Source organism: Setaria viridis, chromosome 3, assembly GCF_005286985.2.
Source record: "Setaria viridis chromosome 3, Setaria_viridis_v4.0, whole genome shotgun sequence".
Classification (NCBI taxonomy): domain Eukaryota; kingdom Viridiplantae; phylum Streptophyta; class Magnoliopsida; order Poales; family Poaceae; genus Setaria; species Setaria viridis.
The window spans coordinates 34,351,946-34,367,475 of NC_048265.2; positions in this window are offsets into that span (position 1 = coordinate 34,351,946).

Below are 15,530 nucleotides of genomic sequence, written 5' to 3' on the forward strand. Positions count from 1 at the left end.
CCTTACAGGGTTTGTTGGCTTAATATTTTCACAACATGTTTTTCTTTAATTTCTAGTACTGCATATATCTAATTTAGGGGCCAGGTAAAAGTAAAGTAGTGAATAAAACTATTCTACCAATAAACTTATTTCTAAACCTTGGACCTGAAATTTGACTTGTTGCATCTTTTTCCCTCACCTCAATATATAGATTCCCTAGATGAACCTTACATCAAATCCTTTGAATACTCACACCCACCCTGATCCTTCATCTTGCCCAGTTGCTGTCACATGGATGTTGTTGATGTTTTGTAAAGAGTAAATTTCACTAGCGGGCCTTAAACTTGTCTTGAGTTCTCATCCCAGTCCCAGTACTTCGGTACTCTCAAAATGCATATGACGGTCCATAAACTTGTCCCGAGCTATCATCCTAGTCCTTAAACTTGTCTCGACCCCGCTATTCTCGAAATGCATATCAAGGTCCATAAACTTGTCCCGAACTCTCATCAACTAAATTTATGTTTGAGATTTGAACTTGGTTTCAAATCTTTGTGAATTTTTTTATCAATTTTAAATGAGACTCAGACTTGGTTTTAAATCCTCATGAACTATGGATCAATTATGAGTGGTACTCAAACTTGGTTTCAAATCCTAAAAGTTCGTTTCTCACTTAAAAACCAATCCAAAGTTCAAGAGGATTTGAATCCAACTCCGAATCCCATTCAAAATTGATAAAAAATCCATAAAAAATTGAAACCAAGTTGAAAACCCACTGAAATGTTTAGTGAATGAGAGCTCAAGAAAAATTGACGATCCTGGATGAAAGCCGAGGACAAGTTTAGGGATCGGTATGTGCATTTCAAGAGTACCAGGACCGGGATGAGAGTTCGGGACAAGTTTAAGCACCGTTATGTCCATTTTGAGAGTATGGGACTAGTACGAGAACTCGGCACAAGTTTAATTAAGGACCGCTGGTGAAATTTACTAATTTGTAAACCAATACTATAGTAGTACTAGATTGATTGTACGGATACATGCATGTATATCAACAAGAGGCAGAGCTAGGATTGTTGAGGCGGGTATATCCATCTCTTAACCAAAAACTTTCTAGTTCAATAGTAAAAAAGTTCACTGTGGTAGAACCGCCCGAATTAAATTGGCTTAAGGGTGCTAACCATCCTTTAAATGATTAATCCGATCAATACGCACTTAAAATGGCATAATCTGACAGTCTATCGGGTAAATCGCAATTAAGCCACTGAATGTCTCAATTGAAACAATACACCACGAGTCTCATGCGAACGCGAGCAGAGATAATACAAACATCACAGAGTTTACATCAATTAAGGTACAACACTTAGCCTTTATAAATTGAGTTTAAATTCAAGAAAAAAACAGAGCATTAGGATAGCAGAACAGAAACAAAATTAGAACTAGAGTAAAATATGATACACAGGAAGATAGAAATGGTGCCGAGCAAAGGAGAACACATTGAGCCCACCGATGTTCCATCAACAAGAAGCAACACCACCTGAAATAAGGTCACAACAATAACCCTGAGTATACTAATACTCAGCTAGGCTTACCCGACTATAGTATATACTTAGCCGACTAGTAGCATGCATGGCTTTTTGGCTGTTAGGTTTGTTTTGCCAAAGAGCAACTAATAGTGTGTCCTTACTTTCAGTATTTTAGCCAAGTTTGAACTGAGATAATCTATTCTCTAGATTTGCATAAACATAATATTCAATGTAGCAAAACAATTGATCAAATAAACAACAGTAACAACCATCATCGTATTTTCACCTCTTCATTCACATGTTCCACTTCTTACTACAATGTGATGTAGTGGTCAAGGTTCTCTTATCCAAGAGGTACTACAAAATCGATTCGATTTTATCCTTTGCAAGGTAAACCTAATCACACAACGTACGCTGCCCTGTTAGGCCGCATATGGCAACGGTTCTCTGTGCGAACGCCAGCATTTGAACTTCCCATCGTAGCTCCTCAAGTACTAGTCCCCACCGATACCTCCCAGGGTCAAAAATGAATTTCAATAATCCACCGGTACCACCCGGCCGATCAGAGGTATGTTGGCGCTCATTATTGCCACCCTTTTTTACCATTTAAGTGGTGTTTTTGGACTTATTCTTATACTAACCCACAACTTGCCACCTGAAATAACCCCATATTCACATATGTGTTGTATTTTGGACCATATTGCAAAATCATAGGAAATATGGTATGAATGAAGTGTTTTTCTACAAGTTGGATTTGGGCCTGGACTTTGGATATTGGAAGGTCCAAACATGAACATTGAATTGCAGACCAGCAGGAGGAGCTGAACTTGCACGGGCCATATCTTCCTCATCCAAACTTGGTGTCAAAATTGCATGGCTCAAAAAGATCTACAACTTTCGTCTGAACCGCTCGGGCATTTGATGCTTACAAGGGGCAGGCCGATCGCCCTGCCCTGATCGAGGCCCCTTTTCACCAGGAGGAAGCCCTCGATGATCCTAAGGTTTTTCTCCAAATACTTCTCCCCGAAGGCACCCCAACCAATGCCAACAACTATAAATACCTAGGACATTCAATAAGGAGAAGGAGGAGGCAAAAGAGAGGCCATTCGTCACATTCCATCACCGCAATAGGAGAAGAAATAGGATTTAGGGGGTGTTTGGATACACCCCCATAAATTTTAGTACCCGTCACATCGGATGTTTGGATACTAATTAGGAGTATTAAATATAGTCTAATTATAAAACTAATTACACAGATGGAGTCTAATTCGCGAGACAAATCTATTAAGCCTAATTAGTCCATGATTTGACAATGTGGTGCTACAGTAACCATTTGCTAATGATGGATTAATTAGGCTTAATAGATTCGTCTCGCGAATTAGTATAGGGGTTCTGCAGTTAGTTTTATAATTAGCTCATGTTTAGTCCTCCTAATTAGTGTCCGAACATCCGATGTGACCCCTCCTAAAGTTTAGTACCCCGTATCCAAACACCCCCTTAGATCTTATTAGGAGCTCCGGTGTCGAAAGGGACCTCCAGAGGAGGGAGGGAGATCGATCGGCCTAGGGTTCTAGGATGATCGACCTGAAGCCCTTGTGGCTCCCCTCGTCTTCGTCTTCGTCTTTGGTTTGGGTGTTCTCCAGATGTTCTATGCCTCCTTTGTGCGTTAACATGTGTAAGATCATGGGGTACAGCCTCTGTTCATCCCTAGGGTTGATATGCTCCTTGATATGTAACTACTACATGTTGTTTATGCCTATTAATACATCATGGTCTATGTTGTTGCAATGCTTCGTTTACATATGTGAGCTCTTGTTACGTACAACATATGTTCTTAGTAGAGTTGGTGGTAATCGTGGTGATTAGCTTAACTCTGCGAATCCTTCGATATAGTATGTGTGATCAAGGTGGTTTATTATCCCTGTGTAGTGTCAGTATGCAGGAGGGAAAAGGTTGAGCAAGCATGTACGCTGTGATAGCTAGTGAGGGCAGCACCCATCTATGTAGTAGATGCATATTCATGTGAACCTAGATTCTAGGGAGGGAATGCTTGTATCTATCTCTATTACCTATCTTGTGTTAACCTTTGCTATCTTGTGCCTACCTCTACTATTTAGTTTACTTTGTCTCTCTACACAATACATTACTCGGTCACGTTAGTTAGATTAGTATAAAGTGAGAGCCAGCATTCCACTTGTTCTATGGATTGATAAACCTTAGGGGAATACTCTAAGGGAAAAGCTACAACTAATCCATGCACTTGCAGCTCACAAATTAGGGTGCTAACTATTGCCAACAAGCTAATCTGGCGCCGTTGCAGGGGAACAAGTCAGTTTGCTGTATTTGATGTTTGTATTGATTTTGCTAACCCTCTAATACTTAACTTTGTGTAGATACTTTTGTTTTTATTTTTCTTTTCAGTGTCTATATTGATCTATTCATCCCACAAATGGATAATGAAGAAATGTTGCTAAGGGAATTAGCAATACCACCATTGGAGCAATTTGAGATGCAAAAATTGGATTCGGTGCTTGCTACAACCCACTATGAATTGAATCATAGAATCATCAAGTTGGTGGCGACAAACCCTTTCAAAGGATTGGAGGACAACAACCCATATAGACACATTGAGCGATTCACGATGATATGCAACATGGTGCAATAAGAATGAGTTTCGGCTGCTTGGTTCAAGTGGAATCTTTTTCCATTCTCTGTTGAAGGTGAAGCATGAAGATGGTACACACTTGCATTTGTTGAAGTGAAGGGGAAAAGGGATGAGCTCATGAATAAATTATGTCTGAAGTATTTTCCCATAAGTAAGATTCAGCATTTATGGAGGCAAGTGATTTGTTTCAAGCAAGGAGACGATGAAGGGATTGGTGAAGCCTAGAACCAATTTAATGGACTACTTGAGCAAGGCCCGAACTTGGGAATTTTTGGTGACATGATGTTGACTAATTTTATTTTTCCCTAACCCCTCACTTTTGCCCAATATCTAAGAATGGGTGTAGGAGGTGATTTCATAGAGAAAATGATTAGAGAAGTTGCACAGATATTACAAAGGATAAGCAATGCAGAAAGAGTGGAACGAGAATGGCAGAAACTCTGCTGGGAGAAGCAAGACAATAAAAGCAAGCTCGAGATATTTGCCAAAATTTTTGAAAAAGATGAACCAGAGCTCAAGAAAGATGAACCGGATACACTAAAAATCAAAGAACCACTTCCTAAGATAAGAGAAGTCATTACGCATATTAAAACTGCTGAAACTAACATGAATTCAGGCCGAAGTTTTGAGAATGCCAAACCACTGGTGCAATTCGATCAGATTGATTGGATTCCAATTGATTTTGGCCATTTAATCAACAATGTATGACATGAGAAACACTGAAGCGAAGCTAAAGGAATTGATGATATATTTGATCAAGAGATGAGTGGAGAATCGATCCCAAAAAGTTTTGAAGAAGAAGATGAAGGATGTATCGATCGACATGATATTTCAGAAATAGATAATGAAGCCCGAGAACAAAAGAACCATGAGCCTAAAAGGTCCCTCTCTACAGCATCATGCACACCAATTGAAGCAGAAGAATTAGAGTGACTAAAAGAACATGATTGGTTGTTGCCTGATGAAGAGAGAAAGACAATAAGGAGAAGAGTTGATGAGATGGGAATCACTCCTGACTTGAAGAAAACTGCAGACATATTTCAAGATCTCTTCTCTAATAATTCTGGTAATATGGCTGAAGTTTCAGAGGATAAATTTCAGAAAACAACAGCACACAATGTGAAGAACTAGTGGGAGAAGGATGACATAGAAAAGAGGAAGAAACAGGCTACGCTGATCGGGCTGGCGTGTTCATGCCAATCGGCCAGGGTGCATTTTGCACACCTAGAAGCCCCTCTACACAGGTTTATAGCTTGTGTGCTATTGAAGCTGGAACACCAAAGACCTTGACATGTTTATGCTTGAAGATGACAAAAGGAGTGAGTCTACAACAAATGATCTTGATGACATGTGGCACATGGGAGATAATTAAGGCAATACAAAAGACATTGAATATGAAGATGAGATCCCAAGTAATGAAGACTTCAAAGAAGAGGTGACAGGTCATATTGTTAATGAATTGCATGTTCCACATGATGGAGAGCAGGAGGGATTGCAAGATAATGATGAAGAACCACCTCCAATTGTTGAGATCAATCTGCTTTCAACTCCAGTAGACGAACCAAAAATCACTCTTGTTGAAAAAGCTCCAAGGTTAAGGTATTGTTGACACCATTTTTTGACACACATCAAGGATGGCGTCAAAAGAAAGTAGAGATGGAGATGCATAGTGGAAAGACAACGGCTAGTGGAATCCGCCGATGGGGTTGCAAAGGGCTCACCCGGTGTAGTTATAAGAAATCGGTCAATGATGGCGAAAGCTTTGCCGATAGAGGAAGACAGAAGCCTAGCCGATGGAATCACAAGGGTGCAGCCGATGGAAGATGATAGAGGCATAGCCGATGGAGCCAGCCGATGCGAGCAGAAGGGTTCCAGCCAATTAGAAATGTCGGAGATTCGGCCGATGAAGAGCAAGTTTTGGCTGAGAGAGGCACAGTTCGTTTCCGACTCCTGTGCGAGTTGTTTTTATTTTATTTAGAGAGTTTGTTTCTTTAGAGATAGATCTTATGTTTTGTTGTAATCGACTAGGACTAGAAGTCTTGATGTCTAGGGTATAAATAGGGGCTCTGTGAGGCCTGGGAGGACACACATCATAATTAATACAAATCTACTATTTTTGCAATTTACTTTCAAGTCGGCGACTTCACCATTATTTTCTTTTCTTCACGAGTTCTTCCAAGCCAGTAGGGCTGCATCTCTTTGATCTGTGGCTAGATTGTAAGTTCCGCATTTATCGAATACTTTCTAAGCTTTAACTTCGGGCGCATCGCTATCGTTTCGTCTAGATTTATTCACAAGTTATTGATATTTGCTAGATCTGCAAGCTTTATTTGTTAAATCTTGTTGTTTTAGCTCTTATCACAATTATCCAGCTTGGAACACATTCCAATCGGCTTTTACATTATTTTCTTGTATCAATCTACTGTCACATAGCCGAATATATCTGTTTTGAGTGTTGTTCATGTAGTAATGTTTAGGTTGTACTTTATGCTTCCTTTGCATCTACTACGTCCACATCGGTTGATTTAGCAGATTGTCTTTCACTCATGTCAGCAGTCCTGCCGATACGTCATGTGGAGCGATTCGGAACACCAGCCGATTTGCTCTTGTATTTGACATTTTATTTGTCCTTGTCAATCAGCAGGTCAGATTGACTGGCACGTCGCGGATCAATAGGGCTACAACCAGAGCGAAGCAGATTATCCTAGGTTTCGTGTGTTGGTGCGCGAAAGTCGTCTCTTGATTTTTGCTTCAACACACTTTTGGCACGCTCAGTGGGGCACTATAAAGCCTCAACATGTCTGCACCAAAGACTGCTGAAGTTTCGGATGATAACATCATCGAGGTTACGGAGAATGAGCTTCAGGATGATCAGAAGAGCAACGTGGAAAGGGCTGTAGAAGAACTCAGATTGCTATGCCTGAAGTCCTTTAGCCGTACTAGGAAAGGGGAACCTGTCAAGAAGCATGCCCTTCCAACTCCTCGCCAGATCACCATTGTTGAAGACACAGGGAAGATGCAGGAGATGATCGACCAGACTCTCAATTACGCGCTGATCAACCAAGTTGCAATAATGACCAAGACCGTGCACAACGCCATCCTCAGCACTCTCTACGGTGGAAGCTCTCAGGGGTTCCACGGTCCAGCGTACGGGCCACCTAGGAGCGTTCTGGTCAAAAGCGTGATGACTCCATCTACGACAGGACAGTCGGCTTCTCAGCCAATCCAAATGTCAAGTGGGGATTATGGTGCTGCACTACTTCAGAACACCAATGTTGCGGCACCCTCGCTCACTCAGACAGCAAACCAGCCTGCTCCAGCAAACTCCATGCCATCGTCGTTGCCAGCATCGGCACCATGGGGGGCAACAGGGACACCATTCGGACCTGTCTGGAATCTGACCACTGGATATGGGATGCTTTCAGGATCATTTGTTCCAGCCATTAAGTCTCCAGTACAAACACCATCACCATCGGCTCCATAGCCAACAGTCCAGCGTTATCAGCAGAATCCACCAGAAGTCAGTAGGGAGGAAGGTGTTCCGGATCTTCAAAGAGACAATCAGCGTGTTGTGGCACGTTGATCCTCCTCGTCAGCAAGCGTCGGCTCCTCAATAGATGATCCAGCTGCAGCCTCTGCAACATACATTGGCTATCCAACAGCGGATCGTGGTGCCACAGATTCAGCAGCAGGTGTCAGCAGTCCAGCTAATGCTCCAACCTATTGTCCAGCAGCAGCCGCAACAAGTTGATTGGGCCGCAAAGATAGCCGAGGTGATGCAAGATCAGTTCGGGCTAAAACCTAAACTGCAAACCTACATGTACAAGATGTTGTACCCGCCGGCCTATGATATGTTGTCGTTCCCTCACCGATACAAGGTGCCTGATTTCACTAAGTTCTCAGTCCAAGATGACACATCTATAGTGGAGCACGTCAATAGGTTCATCATTCAGTGTGGGGAAGCAGCTACACAAGATGCTTTGAGAGTTTGGCTATTCTCGTCATCCCTGTTCGGATCGGCCTTCTAGTGGTTCACGATGCTTCCACCTAACTCCATCATCACTTGGGCCAATCTGGAGAATTAGTTCCACAAGTAATTCTTTGCTAGGGTTCATGAGATGAAGCTAATAGATCTAACCAGTGTCAGGCAGAGGACTGATGAATCGGTGGCCAACTTCATCCAGCGATTCAGAGAGGTCAGGAATAAGTGCTACAGTTTGGTCTTGAGCGACAGCCAACTAGCCGACGCGGCTTTTCAGGGGCTCCTACCACACATCAAAGAAAAGTATGCTTCGCAGGAATTCAAGAGCCTGAGCTAGATTGTACATCAGCAGTCGAACCAAGACGTGCGCCCATTTGATCAGAGGAAGAACTTTCAGAAGAAAGTGGCGTACGTAGAGTGTTCGGACTCAGAGGGAGAAGTAGAGATCGGTTTGGCAGAATGGGTTGAGACCAAAAAGCCGATCTCATGCCCATACGGCAAGGAGCCTGAGAAATTCAGTTTCGACATCTCCAAGGTTGATAAGATCTTTAACTTGCTGCTGCAAGAAGGGCAGATCAAGCTCTCACCATACCATATGATCCCATCGGTCGAAGAACTTAAGAAGATCATGTACTGCAAGTGGCACAATGCCACATCTCATGACACCAATGAGTGCAAAGTCTTCCGCCAAAAGATCTAGTCGGCTATTGAGCAAGGGAGGCTCAAGTTTGAAGCTCCCTTGAAGCCAGCAAAGTTGATGAAAATCGACCAACATCCGTTCCCAACCAATATGGTGGAAGTTGGGGGCAAAAGCACACCTCCCACGAAGGTGCTGACATCAAAATCGACAAGGAGGAGTGGAGCTGTGGACCCTAAAGTACAGGTGTCGGCTAACGACATCAAAGGAAAGAGTCAGTTGCAAGAAGGGGAAAGCTCGAAAAAGCCTCGTCGGTTGATCACCTCCCAAGAGTTCCTCAACAAGTTCCAAAGACAGCAAGAACAGGAAAGGTGCCGGGAAGAGATGATATGCCGCCATGAAGACCACTGGAGATGCCCATTCTTCATATACTGCTAGGAGAAGGGTATCAAGCTACCATCGATTGACAACTGTCCTGAATGCAACGGGTCATACCAAGACAGCCGATTGTCCAAAAGGTCATGCTTTGATAACAAGAATCAAAAGCCGATCAACAGAGATAGGTCTCACCATGATGACAGGCGCATCCTAGTGCGTGATCGGCTGGGGCGCAGGGTCCGTATACACGATCGGCTGGGGGGCAGGTTTAATGTACCCAACAGGCTGGAGGAAAGAGCCAATGCAAGGGTCCTTGATGGAGAGCCTCTATGTCATGAACCGGAATGGCGGCGTGCATCACGAGACAAAGCTATAGAACACCCGAGATGGTGTCCAGCAGGCTTGACTAAGACCCAGAAGAGGAGGGTCCAACGCCTGCGACAATGGGAGCAGCAGGAAGAGGAACAAAGGCGTGCTTTGGAAAGGAAAGGGGTCAGATCCCAGGTGTGGCACATCAAGGACAAAACTGATGACGAAGATAACAATCTCGGATCAACTGCCGATGTCAACATGGTCTTCATCTTGTCGATGGAATTTATGTCTCCAACTGACCACGAAGCAACAGGATTAGAACAGGGGATGACACAGTTAGCCATGGAGCTGATGTCAGCCACCTTTGAAAAACCCAAAGACGAAAAACGTCAGCACCTGAAAGCTCTCTTCCTCAAGGGGCAAGTCGACGGGAGGCCGGTTACCAAACTTTTAGTGGATGGAGGCACAGCCGTGAACATCATTTCGTATGCCATGTTCCACAAGCTCGGCAAAGGCGAGGAAAACTTGATCAAAACTGACATGATGCTGAAGGACTTTGAAGGAAACATCTCCTCGGCCCGGGGGGCACTCTGCGTTGACCTCACCATCGGTAGTAAGACCCTACCTGCACTAACATGATGTAGAGACCAGGTATTCTCCGATCAAGAGATTGTGTCCGTGCTTATATTTCTCCTGCACTAAGCTTAGACACTATTTATTATCTGCCGAGTGCGTAGTGGTATGCAAGGATGATGTGGTCAAATACATGTTGTCATTAACCGATTTTAAATGGAAGGATTGGGAAGTGGATTCTGGCTCTGTCAGAGTTTGATCTAAAGTACGAATCGACTAAAGCTGTCAAAGGGCAAGTCATGGCCTATTTTGTTGCTCAGCATTGTGGGCTAGAGGTTCCTATTGTTGAAGTGGCCCCATAGAATTTATTCTTTGATGGATCTTCATGTGGGACTGGATCAGTAATTGACATAATCCTCATATCGCCTCGGGGGCAAACTATGAGTTCTCACTGACGATTGAGGCTTCTGCTACCAACAACCAAGCTGAGTATCAAGCTATTTTGAAGGGGATCCAGTTGATGAGAGAAATCAAAGCTGATGTTGTTGAGATATTCGGGGGCTCTATGCTTATTATCAATCAGCTGACTGGAGGATGTGAATGCAGAGATGATATTTTGAGAATTTAATATGAGCGGTGCCTTCAGTTACTTTAAGAGTTCAAAAGTGTGGTTATTGAGCATATTCCCAAAGATTACAATGAGGATGCTAACAAATTTGCTTAGCATGCTTCTGGTTATTGTCCGATTTGTGGTGCTATAGAGTTGATGGGTGATGATTGGAGGAAAGAGATAGCAAATTACTTAAAGGATCCTTCCAAGAAAGTCAATAGGCGAGTTCGATTTCAGGCATTGAAATATGTATTGCTTGAGGATTTCCTGCTTAAATGCCTCGGGGTCGAAGAAGCCAAGAATCTGATGGGCAAAATTCATGAAGGGGTTTGCCGAGCTCATCAATTAGCTTTTAAGATGAAATGGATGATTAGAAACAATGGGTATTATTGGCCGATGATACTTAAAGATTGCTTCAAATACTATAAGGGTTGTCAACATTGTCAGAAGTTTGGCAACATACAAAGAGCCTTGGCTTCGGCTATTAATCCTATAATAAAAGCCATTAGGGGTTGGGGTATTGATTTGATCGGCCAGATTTATCCACCTTCAAATAAGGGTCATAAGTTCATATTGGTAGCAACAAATTATTTTATTAAGTGGGTCAAAGCAATTCCCCTAAAGAATGCAACATCAGCAAGCATGGTTTATTTTGTCAAAGAACACATCATCTATCAATTTGGTATTCCTCACACTGCCACGACCGATCAAGGGACAATGTTCACTTCGGGAGAGTTTGAAGAATTTGCTGCTAGTATGGGAATTAAATTTTTGAATTCTTCTCCGTATTATGCCCAGGCAAATGGCCAAGCTGAATCATCTAACAAGGGGATCATTAAATTAATTAAGACTAAGATCGAAGAGCAGCCAAGGCGTTGGCACACTACGTTGAACGAATCCTTATGGGCATATCGGATGGCTTGCAAGGAGCCACAAAATTATCCCCTTATCAGTTGGTTTATGGACATGAAGCAGTTCTACCTTAGGAGTTAAAGACTGGGTCGAGGCATGTGTCATTGCAATACCAATTAACAGCCGAAGAATACTCTACTTTGATGAAAGGGGAGTTTGAAGACCTAGCGGGTCATCGGCTAAGGGCTTTGATTAGCATTGAAGAAAAAAAGAAGTGGGTGGCAAGATCGTACGGCAAGAAGGTCAAGGTCAAAGAGTTTTCCTGAGGAGATTTAGTCTGGAAACTGGTATTGCCAATTGGGTCTAAAGATCCCAAATTTGGAAAATGGTCACCTACATGGTAGGGACCGTATCGGATAAACCGGTGTGCTCCCGGCAACGCGTATATTTTGGAGACACTTGAAGGAGAGGAGTTCACAAGGGCTCTAAATGGAAAATACTTAAAGAAATACTACCCTAGTATATGGGTAGATGCATAGTCCATGGTGTGATACCTCGGACTGACATAGCCGATACCGAGGGTATCGCCTTTAGTCCAAAAAGATAGCCGATGAAATGGGCTGTGATAAGGCCCACAATACAAGTCGCCCTTAGAACAAATAATACTTGCAACATTTGGAATACAGAAGGTTATTACATCGAAGTCATTGTCGTATCATGGCCAAGATATTTTATCGCAGGCAAATCTGGCTGGCTCTATATTGGTATCAACAAATATCTACTCCCTTTGGTGAGATATGCTTGGGAGGCGCCCCAGTTGAGCCTCAGTAGTGCCAATTTCCCTATCAACTTGGCCAGTTCCACTAGAAGTTGAATCCTCCTTGCCTCCAAACTGGTCAACTTGTCTTCGAGCAATACGCAAGGGGGGGGAGGTTGATGGTTTCGAAGGATTGGCTGCTGCGCCTGCTGGTTTGAGCCTACGGCCTCAATTGAGGACAAGATCGATTTGACATCTGTGGGCAGATGGTCTCTGATTCGATCATGATGAGCTTGGATCAAAGCTTTGTTTGTTTAGGTGAGAGGCTCGTTGGAATGGAGGATCTGGATGACTCGTTCAAGCTATTCATCCACTTGATTTGGCTAGAAAAGAGAACAAAGAGTCAAGGTATGGTTCACGATAACCAATTCAGGATAGAGAAAGCATAACAATACCTGGTTGACCGAAGAAGAGGAAGCTATCTTGGTCGCGTGAATTCGATCTGGCTCAAGAAATTGTAGTGTGTGCAATCTTGAAGGTGACCTCAAGGGAGGCGTAGAGGTCCGTATTTATAAGACAAGTAAACATGTGAAATGTGAGCAACGGTTGGTCAAAAAAGAGCTTTAAATGGGACTAGCTGTTGGCGAGTCAGAAAAAGCTGCGAAGAGATGGCCAATTTACATTCAAGACGGACATTGAATATTGACATCACGGGAGGAATGTACCAAGTGCCAGAATACATAGGAGCCAATAACGTTCATTACAACTATTCTAGAAGAGCCTGGATAGCGTTTATCGCACACAGGATAATCTGATCGGTAGCCTCTATTTCCCTACGGTCATCATCGCCTGAACCAAGTATGTTTGTTATGCTCTGGTGTAGCCGAATAGCCTGATGGGCGTGTGTTTGCTTTTCTTATTCTAACTGCTTGAGGACTTCTTGAAGTTGAGCAAGCTTGGTTTCTTCAATGGTGATGGCATCACCAATGCTTTTCAGTTCCTTCATTAGTTTTGCTCTCCTCTTTTTAAGCCGATCAATTTCACCAACAATATTGGGGAGACAATCTCTAAGAAAGCCGATCTTACGATGGATTTTGTCAGCTTGAAGCTTATGGAATTCCTTGTCCTTATGCAATTGTAATTCCTTGTCCTTATGCAACTGTTCCCTTTTGACGCGATCGGCTGTACGGCGTAGAGCCCTTAACACCGGGACTTGGTGGCTCTCTATATAATCTGCGGGGAGGATGGCTTCCTCTTTGTCTTCTGGGATCTGACCTTGGAGGTTGCGGAGGATGTCGCGCATCGGCTGTGCATCTTTGACTAGTTGGCCAATGTCTTGCTGAAGGAAGTCGAGTATGTCTTGAAGTTTGGCCTTTACGTCATTAGGAATAGATCCTGGAATCGGTAGGTGTGACAAAACTTCTTCTTCCTCATGGATTTCCCCAACCTGAAAGGAGAAGAGGTTGTTGTCCGGAGTGTCCTGAGCCTACAAAGATTAGTAAAGTATAAGATGATGAAGCTAGTTGATGGGAAATCAGCTAATATGCGAAAAAGTGCTTACCATCTTCCATTGAGTCTCTTTAGCTTGTGTTGATTACTCTACTAGAGGTTCTTGTTGAACGAGTTCAACCGAAGGTGGTATGTTCTTAGAAGACGTATCGGCTACCAGTGATTCGAGGGGAGCGGCCGACGCATCTGGGATAGTCTGTATAGAAAACCGGCTGATTCTGAGCAACAGGGGTTGAAAGGGATGGAAAGAGTATGCATTTTACCTCAAGTATTGGGGTGATGGCCGGTGCAATCTCCTGAGTATCTTTAGCCTGCGGATCAGTCGATGAAGAAGGCGGAGGCATAGCCGATACTAGGACGGGCTCCTCTAGTGCCGACTGTGCGGAAGGCTGAAAGAAACAAGAGTCAGCACTGATTAAAGAGATTCAAATAAGTGAGATTACCTAGATAGCCTATATCAAAAGTGATGCTGCTACCGACGCTACTGCCGCCAGGATAGCCATTTGGGGTGCTGCTGCTGCTGTTGGATCAGTCTCCTGGGCTGATGCTGCTGTCGGCAGGTCGGTCGCCTATGCCGATGTTGAGCCCTTTTGATGGTGCTTCTTGTGGGTAGTCCTCTCAAGAACGGAAGCTTTGCGCTTTCAGCCTGCAGCTATGTCTATTAAGGATGGCGCACCGTAGCTGATGAGGGGATCAACCGATGGAGGGGCATAGACAATAGGCTTGTTGCTTTGGCTAATAGTCGGGGGTGTGAAGTCAATACCCTGCAAAGGGGAGAAGTATTAGTGAGAAGAATATATCTATGACAAAAGAAAACTCAGTGAAATTGGCAGTAATTACCCCTCTGTCGGGATCATTGAAGTCTGGGTCGAACTTCCTACAGTATATCCCCGTCGCCACGTAGAAGAGATGATTCTTCCATTCTTTCCACCACAACTTGAATTGTTTAATAGTGCAGGTGGTAGCTATCCATGATTCCAAGTTGATGGCGCTGGTGTCCAGGGCCAAGTTGCTGAGTCTGTTAGACTCAAGACCACTAGAAAGTTTCTCACGGGGCTTCACAAGATCGGCAAAATAAGGTTTTATTGGCAATTGACTTAAGCTGAGTTAACGAGCTGCTGCCGACGGGTTATAAAATTCGTACGTCGGATATTGACATTTACCAGCGAAGAAGTTAGCTGGAAGGATTCTAGGCTTGATAAATGCCTCTAAGACTTCTCCACTGAAGGTGCACGTGACGAAGTCGAAGCAATATGGCAGCTCAAAAATGGGGACTTCACTGTGATAAGCGTACCAGACAGTAGCCCCTTTGGTGAGTCCATTGTAACAACATTTGAAGGCCTCGGCTACTGCGGAAGGGGTATGTTTACTGCCAGGGATAGCTGATATTGCTTCACCATAAGACATGCATCGATGGGTTGGCAGCTGGTTCTTTCTCTGGTTGATCGCTTGGAAAAGACATATTCTTGATGTCGTACTTGTAGGCACGTTGGAAGTGAAGATTGAGCCATAGATTGATGAACCACCAGGGGCCGCCCAGATTGCCGATGGGTTCTCTAGCCAATAGTTTGCTTGATACTTGATGTAGTAAGTGATAGGCCGATCAAAGAAGATGCTTACCCAGGGGAATTGAAGATCCCATTGCCAACGCTTCGGCCAAAGGTTGTAGATTACTGGTCGGGCCGGCTGATCTTCCGCAGAACACAAATTTGTCCAACCACATATTCAGAAAGGCCACATACTCCTTTTCTTCGGC